This window comes from Pseudopipra pipra, chromosome 1, assembly GCF_036250125.1.
Source record: "Pseudopipra pipra isolate bDixPip1 chromosome 1, bDixPip1.hap1, whole genome shotgun sequence".
NCBI lineage: Eukaryota > Metazoa > Chordata > Aves > Passeriformes > Pipridae > Pseudopipra > Pseudopipra pipra.
The window spans coordinates 127,535,145-127,555,431 of record NC_087549.1 but is presented as its reverse complement, the minus strand read 5'-3'; the positions used below and the strand labels follow the sequence as shown (position 1 = coordinate 127,555,431).

Here is a 20,287-nt window from a genome sequence, read left to right as displayed (position 1 = left end):
TTATATGTAGAAAATACTAGTAATGTATTCATTGCTTTATTAATACAAACAATCACAACTCATATTTGGTCCCTCATAGCCTTTTGCTCAGTCTTGCTTTTTCTATATTTATTTAGACAAAAAATAGATACAGTGATATTCTGCTGCATTATCTAAAGTGAAAACAGGCTTAGCGAAGGGATGTGACAACTTCATTGTGATTTCTGTGTCTTCTTGGGTAGTGGAATGACAAAAGATCTTGAAATTACTGAAAACAAGCCTACTTTGATGTAAAATATAATAATAATAATAAAAAGAACTGATATGATTCTCTTCATCCTAATTGTCTTGTAATGTACAGGCAAATATCTGTTATGTTCTTCTTAGTCTGTTATTGTATTAGGTAATTTTTTTTTCTGTCACACTTCATAAGTCAGGAATTTATCCTCAAAAGAATTGATTAATAGATACCATAATCTTGTTACAAGTGTGAGTAGCATGTCTTAAGCACATCAATAGGAGGCTTCACCATTTTTACATATCAGCCATCTCCATAAAGAATTGAACTTATGTTAGTATAACACCATCTGTTAATTGTTTGGTAACTCCTTAGTATAAATAGATATTCATATATACTTTGTGAAGCGTGATCATTTTTTTAATACACTCAACTCCCTAAAGCAGAATTTATTAATGGTAAAACATATATATAGATATACTTGCCAACAACTGAATTCAGGTTTATCATGACTAGGTACCCTTGGTGCCTGCTCAGACCACACTTGGACACCAAAAAGATACAGTACCTGCTTTAGCGTTTACAGACTATTTGCTAGACTTGAAGTAAGTGGGAGGGCACTGAGGAAAACAGGGATAGCTGGAGGAAAGAACAAAGGCTACGCTTGTGTGGTTGTGTGGCTTACGTCACTTCGTTAAGTAAACAGGGTGGTTCTGCTAAGCTTCTGACTTTGTAGTTGTAAGGATACGTGCCTCTTGTACCATGCCAAACCATCCCACTGACAGAGAAGTTAACTTGTTCTCCATCTACCTGTCATCTTGCCAAAAAGCACTGTGTAGATTGTGATGTGGGGGATAAGATCAAATGTAAGGCATCAGTAGCACCTTTGGGAATATCTCCCTCACTCCTTCTCGTGGGAGACTTGCCTGCTTGCTGTCCCCAGCTGTTAGTCTTATCATTGCATTGTCAGTATTTTATACACCTGTTCTCTTTGTAATCTTTTCTGTTGCGGTCATTCTCTGGTAGGGGGTATTAAAAAGGCATATCCAACAAAGATGTACTTATATCTCTTACGTGCTGGACTTTGTACTTCCGTCTTTGAAACTTTACCTGGCAAAGCACTGACGCAGAATGACACCTTGGCAATATTGTTACGTGTACTGATGTCGTAGGTGTGATCGCAACAGAAAAAAAATGCATGTGCTGATATAATTTTGCTGGGGAGGTAAGTGGAGTTAGAACATCATACCACAATAAAAAACCTTTACTCATAATGTGAAGTTGCAGATAAGGAAGGAAATTCCAGTTTTACTAGTCTGTCTGGGGTATGTCTGTGGTCTTGGTGGGTCTTTCTCATCCTACCTAATCTGAATCTGATCATATAAACTAAAGGGGATAAACAGAAAAGATTAATTTCAAAGGAAAGATTGTCACTTTTGCTTGAAACAAAAATGCTTATCTGGAAGTCTCTTTCCTTCTGTGGTTTGTGAAGGCATATGGGACCAATGCAAGTGCATCTGTTAGCACTGGTATGGCCGCTTGCATGTATGAAGAAGTCTTTGTCACTGCCTAAGAAGTTATCTCTTTCTTTTCCAACATCCTTAGACTGTCATCTGCCATAGTGACTAAAAGACTTGCTCCCTTGAGCTGTTACTGTCTTTATGTTACTGCTCCGCTACAACCATGTGCCTTCCTGGCTGTGTACAGTGGACTTTGGGCTTATCTCCAATCCTCATTTGTTGACCAAGTCTGTTATCATCCTCTGGAATGTGGCTCTGGCACACCTGGCAGGAAAGGATGAGCTATTTTTCCCCCATACCATATACTTAATGGCACGTGCCAGGGTATGGCAGAGGCAAAGTCCTTTCAGCAGTATCACAGGACTGGCTCAGGTAGCTGTAATAGCCCATGTCTTCTCTGCATAGGTCAAGCACTGCATGTTTCAGAGGCAAGGGGGCCTGTAAGGAGCCTGAACAAAACTAAGTAATGAAGCTGGATTTTTAGGAAAACTGTGGGCTTTGCACTCTTCTTCGGTCAGTGCGCTTAAAATAGTTAATTTTGGTTAGTTTCTTTCAATGGACAGGTATATGGTCTTTGTTTCTGAACTTAAATTGACTTCTGAGGTAATCTATCTTTTCAGTTGTAGTGTAGTGTAGTAATCTATCTTCTCTAAGTGTAGTGGGCTCTGGTCTCCTTGTAGCAGGAGTCTTGAGCTCCTACTTGCTCTGTCTGATGCAAATGACTACTAATGGTCTCCAGCACTGTGTGCAGAGGCAGTTCTACATTGAGGAAATGATTCTGAAGCAGCTTAGCTGGCTAAACCTGGTGGCTGAATTAAGTGAATCAGCATTCCTGGTTTAATGAAAACTAAAGTGTGTTATTGGAATATCAGTCACACTGCCTGATGACACCTCAGCTGATGTGACCACTTTTTGGATGTGATACAAGATCTTTGCTTCAGCACTTGCCTGACAGTCAGCCATCTCTTATTTTTCCTTAGCTGTGGTGAGGTACAAGTATGTATCACTGTTACTACAGTAACGCTGTAATTGAATGTTCTAGTAGGAACGTGTTTATCTTAAGAACTATATTTATCTTTTTGTGAACAGTCTCAATTTAGCTAAGACCCTTTCAAAGTGAAAGTTTAAATTTATTCCACTGGAAGATGCTTTCTTGCAACAAACTTGGAAATGTATAATGAACAAATTGTGTGTGTGTAGAGGGTGTGTTGTTTGAAGAATAGGGGTTTTTTTAGAAAATGAGTTAGATGCCTGAAATATCTAAATACAGCAAGCTATAAAAGCTATTAAACTGATTTTCCCAACCAGAGCAGTGCAAAAAAAGAAGGAACTAAACTGAAGAAGCCAAAACTGAAGTTCTACATCTGATTTAATGTATGGAGCCAAAAATAATATGGTTTTTTACTTACATATGCTTAGATCAAGCCTTGAATTTGAAATGGGGACAAGGGGACAATTTCAGCAGGTATTGACTCAGATTCTTATTCTGTTCCCTCTTAGCAGAAAGTCTCTCTGCTGTAAGCTAAGGAGGACCAGATCCTAGCTCCTTCCCTTCCCCAAAGTCTGTGAGTCCTGCTACAGCATCCTCCTGAAGCCTTTGGGCTATCTGCTTGCTAAGTAAATGCTGCCTATCACAGATGGAGCTTTAGGCTATTAACTAAATTTGTTGAGCACTGGGAATACTAATGAGCAACCACACTTGACACTGATGAAGAGAGTTAAACAGAAGAACTCTCAGGCTAGTGAAGGCTAGCTTTCTTTGGAAGGGATATTTCACTATGAAATCTCTTCTCCTTGGTTGGCCACTGACTGTATTTTGTTTCATTTTTCCAAGCTAGACTGTTTACCTTCTTTTGAGAGAGAAGTTCAGTTGTAGAGTTTAGGAATATGATTTTATTATAAATTCATATGTTGCTGGTGACTTTGTTCTTAGAATTGGGACAACAGTTGTATTAGTCTTGCTATACAATACATTAGAGTGACTGAAGCACTGAAGAAAGTATGTTAGAACTTGTAACAGGACCAGTGCTCTCCCAGTTAGTAGATTAAGTGGTCTAATTTGTATGAATATTGTACTTAAGAACTACTATGGACCTGCACATAATTGTGCAAAGGGCTATGCAATCACAGACCGAAATGTTAGTACTCAGCCTTGTAATTTAAATGAGATGACTAGGAATTAGAGGAATACAGGATGATGGAAAGTGGGAAGAACAGAAGACAGCAGTGAGCAGATGCTGGTGTGTGATGTGGCCTCATGGAAGACAACCATCCTTCAGAACTGGGATAAAACTGGTAATGAAACAAAACGTGGAGGCAACTCTGCCTTCTGAGGTTTTCTAGTGCTGTCACCTAAATTAGACCCATTCCAATAGGAATAGTGCTTTGAATATTATAATGATTTTTTTTTTTTGAACCATGAACTTAAAACGCCTTAGAAAACCATACTGAAGCCTCTCTATTCATAGGTTTTGTCCCTTGGAGACTGGAGTTGGTAAGACAGTTCTAGAGCATGTACAGGAAGGAAGCTGGGGGGTTTATTCACTTCTGTGAGCTGAATGCTAATACTGCTGACTCTGGGAACAGGTGTTAGTAGTCTGGGAGAATTCATGCAGGTGCAATGGCTCCAATCCCTCCCCTGGGAAATGATTTATCAGCGGCTTAAAGCAATAGCTAAAACAGCCACCTGCCTTATGCCATTGCAGTTAGCAGTAATGTTGCTGTGTGAAGAATGCCATAGGTGTAGAGAGGCCATGGTCTCTCCCTGTCCTAATCAGGAAAGAACTGTGCTGAAAGCAGAAAGTCTCTTCCATGCTTCTCGAAACTTTTTAAAGTTAATGATTTATTTGGCTGGCTGGATTGCATGTGGTTCTGAGACCATCTTCAGGTGATCTTACTGAAATGATAAGGCAGGAGAACTCTTACCTCTCCTGCTATTATTGTTTGCTTAGGTGTATACGTATTTCCTGCAAAGCCAGCTCAATGGAGCAACTAGAGCCTGGCCATGAAGTCATCTGTAATACAGGAAAGCTATAAATTCAAGCTGTTCTGCAGTTTGCATAGTTTACTCTTTTGAACTTGGCAGTTTATAGTTTCTTCTGCATGTTTATGGATTCTGCTTAGACTCTCCAAGACACTGAGTTTTTCATGTTAAAAATAACTGGAAAATAGGGAGAACAGAGTGCCCCTGAAAATCTTACTTCAAGTTATTGTTTCCCTTTTTTAGGTGAAATAAACTTCATGTGAGGTTGTGCTTGAATGTCTTCTTGATCTTTGGACAAGAAGAGTCTGGTCTTGGCATTCATGATCATTGAATGATGCCTCAGAGTTTTCTGATTTTTTTTTTATTTTTTATAGATTTTAGAAGTAGTTATGTAGTGAATGTAGATTTTAATGTTCCAGTATTTACAGTAAAAGTAACTACAACAGCTTAATGTTTGCACATACCAAACCCCATCCCATATCAATCCCTCAAAATTCTGTTAGCTGTTTAGTTTTCTTTTCAAGGTAGAGTTGCAGAAAAACACCTTAAGGCCTGCACCAGAAGATGTAAACATAGGCAGAGTGACCTTCAAGCCCAGAACTTTGGAGGGCCTCCAAGGACTCAGCGTGCTGTGAGGAAAATGAAGATGATAAAAGAGGGGTCCCAAAATCCCCCAGACTCGATTCCCGAAGGGGTGTGCCAGGGGGTGGAATGGGGCAGAACCAGGGAGTGGACACACAGGGATTGGATGGACATTATTATAAAATCATAGAACCAGTGTCCGGACACACACACAAGGGTATGTATTCCTGGGGCCTGGAGGCTCATTAAAGCTTCTGCTCATCTTATCTCCTATACTAAATTGGCCTGAAGTCTTTTTTTTCTGCGATCTTTTAGGCAACAGAATCAAACTCTGGCAGGATGCCTGGTCCAACTCCCTGCTCAAAGCACAGCCAGCTCTGAAGTTGGGTACATCTGCTCAGACCCTTGCCCAGCCAAGTTGTGAATATCTCTAAAACACAAAAAGTTCCACCTCAACATGAGGAAGAACTACTTTACATTGAGAGTGGTAGAGCACTGGAACAGGCTAATCAGGGAGGTTGTTGGGTCTCTCTCTCTCTCTCAACATTCGAAATCCACCTGGACATGTTCCTGTGTAACCTACTCTAGGTGACCCTGCCTTGGCAGGGGGGTTGGACTAGATGATCTCCAGAGGTCCCTTCCAACCCTAACTGCTCTGTGATCTCAAAGGATTGAGATAATACAATGGGCAGCCTGGGCTAGTATATGGTCATCCTTATTTTGACCCTCATCCTCTAAGGGAGCCAAGAGGTTCTGATGACTGACCCTTTCAGCCTAATTATTGGTCCTGCAGTTCTCTAGTTCCCATATGTGCCAACCATCCATCCCATAGCTCTATGACTGGATATGGTCTGGACACTGAGGTGTTCCTGTTTCCTTCAACCTTCTACTTTCTAAATGCTTCTGTGACATCTTATGAACTCATTCAGGGATGTAAATGGACTTCATAAAATACCTGCCTTGGGACTTTGCTTGGTAAAGGCAATATTGTTAGGATTAAACCCACCAAAATAGTACCCTACTAGCATATATGAATACCCATGGCTGAGGTAACTTGCAGTGCTTGAGACAGAAGTGGTGTGTGGGCTGATAAAGTACTTGCAGGTATGTAAAGGGACTGCTAAAGGTGATCTTATTTTTCATGAGAACTTATGAATATTCACTCACTTCCTTCTCAGTTTCAGCAGTCACTTCCTATTGCAGCCTGTTGTGTATTGAATTGTTGGGGATGTATTCTACACCCACTCTTCAGGTGTTGCCAACTCTCACAAGCACTCTTGTTCTGATTAAAGGAATTGCCCGGTTATATTGCCTGAATTCTTTTGACCTTATTCATATTAGCCTGAAGGAGGAGGGAAGAAAAAGCACAAACTTTAAAGGCTTTAAGTAAAAAGCCACAGCAGAGGCAGCTCATACTGGTGTAGTACAGGGCATCATCAAGGTAGGTGTTACAGCCAACCTCCTGATGACTGGCTATGAGTCCAGTGAGCTATTACAGCACTGCTGATGCTTCTTTCAGCACTCATGAGGAGGGGTTTAGCTTGTGCACTCCTTAACCCACTAACTTCATTTTGATCTCTGTACAGCCTGCTGAAACACTTCTGGGTGCAGAATCTCCTGCGAGTAAAGCATGAAGGAATAATATAAAATTTCTCTGAGCTAGAATGAATATCAAACTAAGTTGTGTGTTAATTGACAGATAGCTCTGCTAGAGATGAATGGCTGAATGAGAGCTCGGAGATGTAATGTGGCTCTTAATGCCTCAACATGTTTCACTGGAACTGAGTTTTGCTTTATTTAGCTTGGGAAAACAGACTACACTACGACGTCCATTTTATAAATCTATTACTAAAACTGATTTTTTTTCAGCTTCTCCTGCCTTTAAGACTGCAAGAAATCCCCAGGATGAAGCCAGAAAGAACATAATCTGTTGAACTGTGATGCTGAAGCAGATTTGCAAACATCAATAGTGAATAAAATATTCTGCTTAAAAACATAAATCACTACAGTCTCTGAAATAGCTGACTATGATAAAATGGCAATGAATTTTTCATGAAATAGAGCAATAGCACCAGATGGCTACTGGGCCTGTGGGAGAATCTTTCCATTTCACATTAATTCTGAAGAACAGTGAACCATAAACAGCATGTAGTAATGAACTGGTCACTCACAATGTAGTGACCCTGTTAGTTTGGATCTAAAATAAATGGATGGAGTCAGATTTTTTCTAAACTGGCATATTTTCCTGGACTTCTATCTGAGGTCTGGCTCTATTAGTTCTTGTCTGCACAGGTCTCTCTGCAATGTGTAGGTGGGTGGTGTTTGGCTTAAATTGCTTTATGCTCACACAGTTGTCTTGTGTCCTTTTTTTATCTTGTCAAATCCTGCTATAATTAACCTGCATTCAAAGAGATATTAGTTCAATATGGAATGTATGAAATCACTGCAAACATTCATGTGAGCTTTAGCCATGTCATATGAGCTACAGTGGTAGTGTCTGCAGTGCACAGCTTTGCTTGTTGTTTTGGAACTCGTGTTAGTTTAACTTTGTACTTTCCAATGTTGAAGCAACACTTTTATTAAACATTGGTGTGTGCCCCTCTGCATTTGTCTGTTACTTAAATTTATGGCAGGTTCTAGCCACAAGTGTCTTATGTCTACCATCCTCTCTGCTGCTCTTAGTCATGGGTGGTGACCTGGTTTATCATCCCTAGCAGGGATGACAAACTAGATATCCTAGAGTAAGAGTACAAATTGCTGTTGATGTAACACTTAGGGAAGCAGCAATTCAAGACTCAATCGTGTCACCTGTCAAAACCAAAGAAAAATGCCTAATTAAAGATTCCTCAAAAAGAAAATCCATTTTCCAGAAGCCTGTGGGGGGTGGTGGTTTGTTTTGTTTTGGGCTTTGGTTTTTTTCATTTGCTTTTTTTGTTTTGTTTTGTTAGGGTTTTTGTGGGTTTGGTTTTTTTTCTCAAGCCTAGGTCACATTCTCGCCTTAGATTTGAAAACCTAAATCAAATTTTCTACTTTTTTATTTTCAAAATGGCATCTAAGCTAATTTAACAAAAACAAAACATGGTTTTGGCTATCATTGCACGTCTGACTACGGTACTTTTGAGTAGTGGGAAATGGATTTGAATAAATGGTTGTGTATGTAGAAATGACGACTGCCTGAAACTGTTGCAGATTAAGATTTAATGCATACTAATCCATATGAAGTAAAAGATTTTTTTTTAGTCATTTGATTTCATTTTACTTATTTTATTAAGTACCCTCTACAGTTTACAGCCCTTCTCCACAGCTTTTCTGTGGAGAATTTATCTGTGCGTACTTTGCCCTCATCAATCTGCCAACACATGGGTGTATCCACTCTTGGAAGTGAAGCTCAGAGTTCTTATTTGGCTTTGTGGCGGCTGATATGTCCACACTGCACAGGAAAAGTCGCGTTATCTTTAAGGAGAAACAGCATAACTTTATTAGCCTGATGATATTCTTCAACTAATGTGCCTTGTCTTCCTGCAAAGTTAGCCAGGCCGACCCGGTGAGGTTGGCTGACACAGGCTTCTAACTAGAGGTGCTCTAAATAATCAGGATATATATTCCTGAATATACATTTCAAGAACTACACAAACCCATGAGTATACAGATATCAAGGCAAGGTATAGCTCCTGTGTACAAAATAGATTGGAGGAATTGAGTCTAAATTATCTAATTATCTAAATTATCTAATATTAATTTATAGTAATGCTTTAGATTAGCCCCCAAAATATGTTAGTCAGACACCACTTTACTCTGTTTGTATAGGAAATTAAGATGTGTGGCTTGGTGGGTGAAAGTGAGGAGGGGACAGAGGGCACCTGATCTCCAAGACTGGATCTTGGAGAACCAGTGCCTAAGATTGGGCTGTGAAGCAGCAGGCTTGCACAGTCCCATGGATCTACCTAATGCCCTGAGGGACAGGTAAGGCACTGAACCAGAGAGCAGATGCTGTCTCCCAACACCAGCAGTTCAGCAGCAAATTACTGAACTGTATTTCAATATGGGCTGTTTCTGGCCACAGAATTCTGGTTTGCTTGGTGGGGATGGGGTTTGTAGTGTTTTCCATGCTTTCTTTAGAGTATTGTACTGCAGTATTATGATAAGCATTCTTTACAAGCCTTAAGCATGCTGCACGCTGCAAAGCTGGACAGGTTGAATCTCAAAGCTGAGACTATGGCAGGAAGTGCTGGAGTGAGAGTACGGTGTGTCCCCTTCCTTTCAGGAAGACGGCATAGTTTATGTGGTGAAGTGTGCTGTTAGCTGAGCTGTAACTCCCTGTTTCTGAGTTCACGAGTAAGTCTTACCTAAAGCAACTGACCTGTAACTTCTGGGTTTTCTTTTGTTTAATTTAAACCACTTCAAATATGACCCTGAAACAAAATGAACAGGAAGATTTAGGAGTAGACTTGACAAAGCCTATTAAAAAAAATTGACGAGGAGAACTGAAACTGTGCCAAGAAGTTATGGATGGGTGAATGGATTAAAACAAGAGGTTTAGAGGAGAGGAAGCTGGGCATTGTGCAGGAGCACACTTACAAAGTACGTAACGTTACTCCCGTGTAAATATGTGCAACATGCTTCTCCAACCTGGCTCTGCAAGATTCTTTTATGAACACAAGGTTCAGAGCATTATCTTACAAAACCAAGCAAATGAAAGAAGCACCCTTTCAGTGTTAGTCACTGTGACTCTATCTACATATGCATGCTGATGATTGCATATACAAGCTGTATTTCAGATGTCATTAGGCCTATGTTGTAACTGTCTCAAAAAGTACACTTAAGATTTTATTGTTGTATTTAACTGTATAAAATTAGTAACAATACAACAGTTCTATGCCAAAGTCATTCCACCTTAAACAAAACAAGCCATTATCTTCCTCTGTCTACATTCTCTGAGTATAAACACAGGACTGCTTTTGCTGGCTAGAGAACTGTGCTCTGGTTATTTATAGCATTGCAAAAATCTTTCCAGATTCTCTTGTTACCGATTAACAGACCATTCTTTTTGACAAAGGACAAAATAAAAATATCACAAGTATCTAGAATTATGTAGGGAAAGGACAGAGACTCCTGAGACAGCATTTCTGTTGTCTTTTTTGCTTTTCAGCAGTTGCTTCCAAGTCATGCTGCTGATCTACAAGATACTCACGAACAATTCTCTTGTCTTGTGAAAATACCCCATGAAAAGCTTCATGATTCAGAGAAGAGGAAGATAACCTCCTCTATGGCTCTCACTGCTCCCTGATATCTTGTTTTACTGAGGAATGCTGATTAGCTGGACCTGAGAAGTGGTGTTCTGAGCAAAACAAATGCAGATAGAAGGAAATGTGTGGTTATGTTAGTCTCATTTCATGTTTCCTTTTTTTTTTCTACTCCATGCAAAGCCATGCCTGTGCCTGCTTGCATAACATATATAAAAAATACTGTACTGTAGTGTAAAGAAAACATAGTTGAACATCTGAAAATCTATCTAAGAGTTAAATGAGACTTTCTGAAATAACACAGGAGAAGGTGGAAATGTTTCAACCCTCTGGCATCTGTTTAAAGCGTACTGCAGGAATGAGTCCATGGTGCTGGTGGCTCAGAGCTCTTCAAAGGTAATTTTAAAGAGATGGTGTGTACACATACACGTGCAAATATACACGTGTGTATTTGGAGACTCGTGTGTGTTAGGTGGCTGCCCCTTGCCTCCCCTCTCCTTGAACCCTGGATCCTACAGCTTCTGAGAGCACAGAGTCAGGGCAGTTCCCAGTGCTGGTGCTGGGTTTCTGTGGCACTGCTGAGGTCCCTGACGGGGGAAGGAAGGTGTGTGGCTCCATTCACTCCTCCTGAATTGTGCAAGATGAGCGTCAGCATGAGGTCAAAGAAAGAGTCAAGTGCATTGATGCCATATAGTGTTTTTTTTTTTTCCAAGTGGTTTTTTTTTTTCCCTTCCTCCTTCCTGATCTTGTCTAATTTTTTTTTTTTTTTTTTTAATCCTGGCAGCGCCCCTTTCCTCTTCTGCTATGACAGCATGAAACAGGGCAAGTGTGGCTTTGGTGGGGTTTTGAAATCGAAGAGTATATTTCCTTTCCCACTGCGTTACGCTGAGTCAGGGCGGTGGAGGGGTGTTCCTGGCAGCTGCCTCATGGCCGGGGCTCTTACAGCCGCACCCGCTGCCAGATAAACAGAACACTCTGTCTGCTTATGAGTTCTGTACTTTGGCCAGTTCGTGGCGTTTTTTCAAAGCTGTGCTATTGTTGCTTTTCTTTTGATGTGCAAAGCTGAGCAGGAGAGTGAGTGGCCTGATTCTGCAGCCAAGAGCTCGGGAGATAACAATGTTATCAGAGCATGAGATGAATATCCATGTAATTGTGTTAATATTCAGATAGCACTGACTTTCAAGAGATAATGGAAGACTTTCAGCAGGCTCTTCTGCTTGTAACATGTAGGCTGGGTTAACCCACTGAAAAAAAGGGATGTGTACGAAGTTTCTGACCTTGATTTAATGTAGCTGTTAACAACAGAAAACTCAAACCCAGCCGTACTTCTGTATGTAATTAGGCAAGTAATAAGAGGAGGTTCCACATCAAACAGATGTATATCACTGCCCACAGCTAAGCAAAGCACATGCAAGGACCAGGACTAGAGTTAATGCTCTTCCTCATGAACAGGGAAGCTGAGGAAACTGGTTTGCACTAAAAAAGCCTTGGAAAAGTTAACAGTAGTACTGTTGATTCTCTTACAGGAGAGAGGTTATTTGTAAGCTTTTTTCATCAATAGCATGTGTGGGCACAATGCCAGGTGGGAGTAGGACCAGCGTTTTAAATTTTTAGGATGAACTGTGCAGCCTTGTGCTCTTTGAGTGGATAAGGCCCTTGAGAAGAACATATTTTAAGCTAATGGGATGTCCGTGTAAAAATCAGAGGACATGTTCAGAGCTTGCTCTTGGTGCAAAGAACAGGAAGCTCTAATGCTGTCTGCTGTCTCTGCTCCTGGAAACCACCCATGATTCTGGTGGGAATTTTCAGACAGGGTTGCTTTGATTTAGGTTTTTTTTTTTTTTGTACCTAGCTAAGGTGAGTTCAGTAGTCTCCCTTAGACTCTATTAAAGTTACTTTTCAGTTCTGTGTACAATTTGAGAGCTAGGCAAACATGTTGTTCTAGATGTTGAATAGGTGCGTTGTCTAGGTTTTTTTGCTGCAAATGTCAGAGGTGCCTTAGGTTAACTGCAGGGCTAACTGAAGCAACAAACTTACATCCAAGATCTGTATTAGATGATATATTAGACTACTGGTGCCTTTGTAGCTCTCTTGTCCTTTGGTTCATAGAGCAAGGGAGTGAACTTAAAGTGCATTTTCCTGTGGAGGCAAAAGCTAATTCTGAGGCACTTGAGTCTTGCAAGTCTTCTCTGATCCTGAAAAACCTACTCTAGACCTGGAGAATATTATTGTGTTATGTGTGCACAATAGTCTCAGTGAGATTTCTGAGAGGAAAACAAGGCGTTGGGACTATGCAGTCTGCAACAGCCATTATCGTTAATAATGTATTAAAAAGAAGGTTTATAGCCCTGAGGCCATCATCTCAATGATGCATAATCTCAGAAATGCCAAGGTGACTCAGGGTGACATGATGGACCATGGCATCTCTGAACTGCTCTGAAACGTGTCGTTCCAAATAGCACACATGGTGAAATGCACACAGCAAGCAGACACAAAGGCTTAGTTGCCCTCTGAATCATAAACACTCTTCTCCTTGGCAAGGATACACAGCAGCAGTAGTGTGTATTGTCTTTGCCTCAAGAAAATGTGGGCTCGCTTTTATGGTCTGTAGCTAATTTAGGGGTGTGAAAAATTCTGTGGGTAAATAATAATTTAATTTCCCCCTTTATCAGGATAGAAATACTTTTTGCTCATGTCCATAGTGGGGGAAGCTACGTATGGCTCAAAAATATTGTGGGGTCAATAGGGACATACTTGAACATTGTTGCAGTTTAGCTGAAAGTTCTTAAAATTAACAATGTCTGTGTGTGTTGGTTTTCAGATGTGTCACTATACTTCTCTCTCAGATAACACTATTCTTTTTATGACAGCAGCCTCTGTTCATACAATGGGTTAACCAGCACTGTGTTCTTGTTTACAGATTGCATTAGGGCAGCTTTGAGCTCTTTCCTGGGGTCAGTGCAAATCAGAGTTGAGCACTGAGGCCAAAATTGCACATCTACTCTTTGACCAGTGTTGCTGATTTGTTTGGTTTTTTATTGGATATTTTGGTGACACAATTCAATGTAGCAAAAAAAGCATGTTGATGGTGTGAAGGGAGTTGTAGGAAGAAATTAATTGGAATTATTCAGTCTATAACAGAATGTCATCAGATAAAGGGCAATTCATCAGAATGTCTTAATGTCTTCTTCAATTGAAGTAGGTAGTTGCAAATTCTCAGGAAATAGAATTCCTAGTAGACACCAGGTGGTTGAGCCACTCCTCCCAACTTGTGACCTGATGTTTTCATTTTATTTTTATATGGAGCTTTTTAACAATAGCCTTTTATTATGTTTAGTGGAGTCTTTCTTTTTTTTTTTTTTTTCTTTATAATGGGCTGGGCTTCCTGAGCAGCAGAATGTTTATCTCAATTGATAATTACCCAGCAGTTTCTCTCAGAAAGCTCTACTCTTAGAGTACGCTATCAATAAACTTGATCTGCTCTTGGCATGCTAAGTAGGTAATTTCATTTTAGCACCAGTTGACTTTCTAAATGAAAATAGCCTTGCTGGTATAACAGTGCAGCTGCATATTCGTTGGGTCCAGAACAAAACTGATATAGACCCTTGCCACTTCCAATTTTTTTATGCTAGAGGACTGACACCTAAGTTATTCTTGGGCTCTGATGTGATTGAGGCTGTGCACTGGGAAATTTGTCTTTGCCCATTACATGTTCTAGCACAAACTGACTTTGGGTAATGCTAATGTGAGTCAGAGCTCTGTGGTAAACATCTGGCTTTTGCTGAGTTAGTAGCCAAGCTCTCATTCATTTCTATAGAGTCAGGCTTGTAAATATCTTTTTTTTTTTTCCCTCCTCCTGCCTCTGACACAGAGGCAGATATGAGCACATACCTGCCTATACATTTTGTTTTAAAGCCAGGTGACCATGTTAGCTGAGGTGGTGCCATGCCTGAGGCTACAAAGTCATGGTGAATGGCTTTGTCTGATAGGTTGGGCTTGATGCTGTCCTAACATGCTCATGCAGACACTTCTTCTTTTCCAGCATGGCACATGAACTGCAAAAACTTTCATCTGCTTGGCAGAAGCCTACAGTATGCAAACAGATCGCTGTCTGACATCCAAGTGAGTTATACACCAAGTCTGTATTCCGCAGTTGTTCTTTGTAAAATGATGGTGATTCTTTCATCGTTTTGTAAGATGCTTTGGATGAAAGGTGTTTAATTGACGTAAAGTATTACTGCTAGGAATGTATCTCGTTGTTTCCAGCTGCTTATGTTGCTGGCATATGACCGAATTCTCTTCCTCTCAGGCATTATTCCAGTGAGACAGAACTACTTTTAACTGCTCTTCATGGAATGATACCCTGAAGTTCATGGCTTTGTGCTGTTTTACCACCCTAATGACAGACCTTAGTTGTACTAATGCTTTTCCTAATCCTGATAAGAAAAGTAACTTTTGCTTTTGTGCATCGACTCTAAACAGGTCTATCAGGTTTAATTAGCTGTTTTTAGTCTGTGGCACAGATAGATATACATAGGAAATAAAAGAGTCCTAGAGATTTCTCATAAAGGCATGGATGGTAAAGTCAGAGGTCTTGGGAGTGGTAAGGAGTGAGGGATGTTACCTTCTTCTGAAAAAAACCAATCAAACCCCCCTAAACAAAGAAACAAAAAAACCCAGACAAAAAACTTCATATCTGGTTCCTTTCTAGCTCTTTTTTCTTTTCTCCCCAAGCCCTGTGGCTGCACTGTGCTGTTGTGAGAGACCTGTTTGGATTGCAAAGTAGCAGTTTGCTCTTGGCACGTCCTACAAGAGCCTGATGAGAGAGAGGAGTCATTATCTAGTATCTGCCAGCAGCTCCGGGAAAAAAGAAATGGAATTCAGGTCTCCCTGAAGGTGTCTGAATTAAGAGAAATGCAGCCTTCAGGTGCTTATTATTTATAATAATATAACCAAGGGTTAATTAGGAAAACCCCTGTGGTATTTTGAATGTTTGAGGGATCTCTTAAAGCTGAGAAAACCAGGCTTTGGGATGGAGGCTGAAGTCTTAGGAGGTAGTCCCAGGGGACTTGTGCAACTCTACGTGACTCTCACTTTCACTGGCTCAGCTGGCTCTTTTCTAAGCTGTGACGCAGATGTTAAAGCAAGAATAGGAAAGTATTAATGCCTGATAAGCAGCAATTTGCAAAGTCGCTAAGTAATTCAATTTGAAGCAGATTACCATATTTATAGTCTGAATGCTAGCACTTATCCTGGCACATAGGTGGTATAGATAGTCATGATACTAACTGATTTGTTACCTATTTGTCATAGGGTGTGTATTGTTTTCTCACCAATGCTGAACTGAAGGCTAGCTCTAACAGCATAGGAAAAAAACAGCTAAGGCTTTAGGTACCAATAATTCACCATGAGGAGTCTGTATGTAGGTATACTGCATCCTCTGCATCTGGTACACATCAGTTTTTTGAGCAATGGCTCGATAAACCTGGAACTCCTGGCTACGTCCTTGAAACCAGCTGTGTAAGAATAAAATCTATATAAAAAGAAACAGTCTATTTTGCAGGAATATACTTCAGACAGCTGTGGAACTCCTACTGAAAGAAATTGCCAGACTCTGTTTCTTGTGGATTTTTTTTCCTCTTCAGACAATCTTGACGGAAAGTCCTCAGTTCATTTTCCTAACAACATAGAACAATTCAAAGAGCATAAGGTACTTCAGTGGTTCCTGCTTTGTCTCTAGCTGATATTTCAGCAGGGTACAGGTCCCACAGTATCTGATTACATATGCAACCTTAGGCCTTGGATACACCAACAAATACATAAAGCATCCAGGAACTTATTTCCTCCATTAATATGGTACCGTGGAAAAATTGTAGAGTAAAAACTTTTCAGTTTCCTAAAATACAAGTTTCTCCAACATCTTATCTGCTTCACTAATATTATAATGACTCCAAAGTTGGGAAATGGTTTATCTGTTGTTTGTTTGTTTGTATGTGTTTGGGGTTTTATTTGTTTGTTGGGGTTTGGGTTTTTTTTTGTTCAATGCCAGATACTTTTCAGCATCTCCAGTCAAAAGTTTCTGTCTAGGACATGATATTAGGTTTTGTGGGGTTTTATTCTTTAATACTTTACTTTGATCTCATAATTTGTTTCCTGAATTCTAATCAGTAACAAAACCAGTTAGTTCTGTGTCACTCAATTCTCATTTGAGATCTATGTGTTAATAAAAATCAACATCAAGTTGCAGCATGGGTTCTCTTCCAGAAGTATATTATGCAAGACAGCAGCAGTAATCTGTGCTCGAGAAAGCCTGTCTGAGAGCACGTAGCTGAAAGGATGGGGCCGTGCTTTTTTCTGCCTTGCACTGCTGCACAGATCATAGCAGGGCTCCAGCATCATGGAACTGCAAATCTAGGCAGATGTTCTTTAACAACTGGTTTGATGTGTGGTGTTTATGACAAGAAAACTCATTTAAACTTGTGTTCAAAATCAGTTGAACTTAGATCCTAAAATTGAACCCTCACTGTACTCTGATTAGTCTCCTTACTGTCTTCACAGCAGGAGCTATTTCTAAAATTACTTATGTGAGCAAGAGACTTTCCCTGACTTTGAGAGGAGTTGGACCAGGCATCTACTCTTATGTTATGATTTTTTTTTTGGCAGCCTTAGCCTGACGGAGTTAGTGCACTCAAGATTATCTTCAGAACTGCATCAATTATGACCAACAAAGGATCTTTCTGTTATCTCTTAATGTTGAATAAAATAAGAACACATCCAACTTGCAATGATAGCAAAATGCATCTGTGGGAGGCGTAGGCACAAGAAATGAAGTATATTTCCCTGTTTTGGCTCTTTGGTCACAAATATACTCTGTCTTGGACCCAGCCCTGCCAGCTATTATGCAGGGAAGTTGTGCAGATGGATACTCCTATCCCTACCAGGAGGAGATGTGGAGAATGAAGGTGGGGAGGAAGGACTGTGGGGTTCACTCATGGCAAAATCTTGTGTCTTTGAAAGATGAAATTGTGGAGATTTACTCTATGTATTAGCAGCTGTCATTTTTTCATTAAAACCAGTATCAAGAGACAGATATTTGCAGTCAGTTGGCTATGAGCAGAATTTCATTTGAGAAGGATGGTTCCTAGTCATTGTAACCCTGCTCTCCTGCAGCTGTTATGATGTTATAGCTGTGTTACTTATCCTCACAAAATTGTCGCTTCAGCTTATTATAGTCATTAATTCAACAGGAACTTCTTGTATACTGTACTATACTTGTACTTACTGTACTATACTATACTATACTTAAAGTGCATCAAGCAGCAACAGGAGTGTAGTATCCATCTTTTTTTTTAAAAAAAAAAAAGATTCATTCCAAAGAACTAAGTAGTAAGTGGATAAGAAGCGTGGGTCAAACTTGCTATCTGTCAATTGTGACAATGTACTCTCTAATAGCAATATGTAATAGGTGTCCAGTGATGGGAAATCTGCCTAAAAGGGAGGTTAGAGTATTGCAAAAGTAGTTTTCTATAGAGTTATGGATATAATAAAAGTTATATCAGTTTCACTGGAGTGAAGAGTAGAGGTAAGGATAGAACCCAAGAAAATGGTGGTCTACCTCCATGAAGCAGCCAGTGGGTGCTTATAAAGAGAGTGATCCGTGCTTGCCTCCCAGACTGTGCTGTATGACCCAGCGACACAGGCTGAGGGTGGTGATCAGGCAAAGCATTCCAGATTCAGGCTGTTGCCATTGAGCCTTTTTGTTTTGTTAATTGCTTGGAAGCAGGGAGGGGGTTCCATCAGTGCGCAAGTACCTGGTCTGCTCTCATGTCTACTGCTTTGGGGCAGTACTTCTCCCCTGGGGAGAGCTCCTGATCCCTCGGATGCCTTCAGAAGCTGTTGGCTGCTGTTAGTGCTGCTGAATAACAATCAGGTATTTTCTTCTTTCTTCATATTTTCTTTCTTTCTTTCAAGTTATCTCCTCTGAAAGCTGTGACTCGCAGCCTTTCCACCCCACACAGCATCTGTTGTTCTCTGTTTGAACCCTGCTCCCAAGATGACTCTCTGTTTTTGGTGAGGACTTATTATTAGAATATATCTGCTTGCTTTTCTCCTGTGTATTTTCCAGATGGACAGTAGCCAATGGCAGATACGACATGAAAAATACAAAAAACCCCTATGCTAAGACTTCTTGTAGCTCTGGAGAAAAAAAAAAAATCATTATTTTAGTATAAACCTCTGCTCATGGGTTCATTTTTCACTTTCCTCTGCTTTCCCTGTTGCCCAGTTTGCTAAGGGCACTGCCTCCCACTTAATGCAGGTGTGAGGCAGGTGTTCCTTTATGTCTGAAGATGGTCTATTTGGGGTAAGCATGTGTCAGCCAAACTCCCCACCTGCTTTTACAGTATGTTCTTTAATGTCAAGTTCAAAGGATGGCTTGAAGGTCAAAGGAGATTTTGTGATTGTTTTTGGTTATGTGTCTGCATCCTTGGTATAGTAACTAGAAAAGTAAAACTGAGGGAAGTACAAGCAGCTGAATTCTTGTCAGTTGATATAATTTGAATATTGACTACTTTTATGTGTGTAGGGGAAGGCAGTTTCATGAAAAAATGCCAAAATGAGTCTATGAGGTGAGATGTGTAGAGACTGTCCTTGAGACTCAGCTGTTAATATTGGATAGCTGGTGCTGATTTTGGCTGGGGTTGTTAGTATGGAGTTATTTGTGCTGGAAACAGTGTTCATAATTCAGGAATCTCTTAGTTACTGATATGTAGTGCTTACACTGAGTCAAGGCTGCTTCTGATTCCCATCCCAACAGTGAACAGGCTGGGGGTGCACAAGGAGTTGGGATGGGGAACAGCCAAGACGACTGACCCTAACTGACCACAGGGATATCCCACACCATATGGCATCATGCTTGGCAATAAAACTAGGGAAAAGGTTCACTGGGGAGCTGCTGTTCAGGGACTGGCTAGGTGTCGGTGGGTTGGTAGTGAACAAATGTTTTCATTTGTGTTGCTTTTCTTTTGGGGGCTTTATTTATCTCTTTCTGTTATTTCTTTTTATAATAATTTGTTTTATTATTTCAGTTATTAATCTGTTCTTAAAAGTGAGAATTTTCTCACTTTGACCCTTCCAATTCTCTTCCCTCTAATCCACTGGGGATGTTGAGTGAGTGAGCAACTGTGCAGTGCTTAGTTGCCAGCTATGGTTAAACCATGTCATAGTTGTGCCTGATTGGGGGGTGTAAAAGGAGGAGTTTGGCTTTTTTTTTTTTTTTTTTTTTTTGATGGGGGGTTGTTCCCCTTTTTTTTTCCCATAAGTGTTAGTGATAGTGCTTGCAGCCTCTGAAAGATCAAATTTAGGGGATATTTCTATGAGTAAAATGAACACACACAAAATCAGTGGGTGTATAAAAATGTATTGTAGCAAATTCTTTATCCTCTTCTAAGTCTGTCTCAAACTGACTGTAGCACAGACACATAGAGATCCTCCTGTGTATTTCCAAACTGGTTCCTGTTTTTTGCATTATTTCACATATAAATACATGCTACCAAATGTCTGAATATATGGTATCTTTTAGTTAATTTTCTATGGAAAGTCAAGGTCTCTGAAGAGAATTTCTTTTTAAAGCTGAATGGAATTAGAAGCTGAAATATAGCAGTGCTACAATGAGGATAAATTTATACCAAAATGATTTACATAGCTTCAGTAGTTTTCTGCTACCTGGAAACCTCAAGAGGCT

General features: G+C 40.1%; 1 long non-coding RNA gene across 2 annotated transcripts in view; it reads left to right on the top strand.

Moving 5' to 3' along the window:
* The window catches only part of LOC135424734 (uncharacterized), a 301,350-nt gene that overhangs the window by 23,814 nt on the left and 257,249 nt on the right, over window positions 1–20,287 (top strand). Inside the window, exon 1 of one of the 2 annotated variants that reach the window (XR_010435331.1) lies at window positions 18,327–18,475. The exons of the other annotated variant lie outside the window; for it this stretch is intronic. This is a non-coding gene — a long non-coding RNA (uncharacterized LOC135424734). Of the gene's footprint in view, window positions 1–18,326; window positions 18,476–20,287 lie in introns of those variants that run through there. 2 annotated transcript variants of the gene reach the window in all.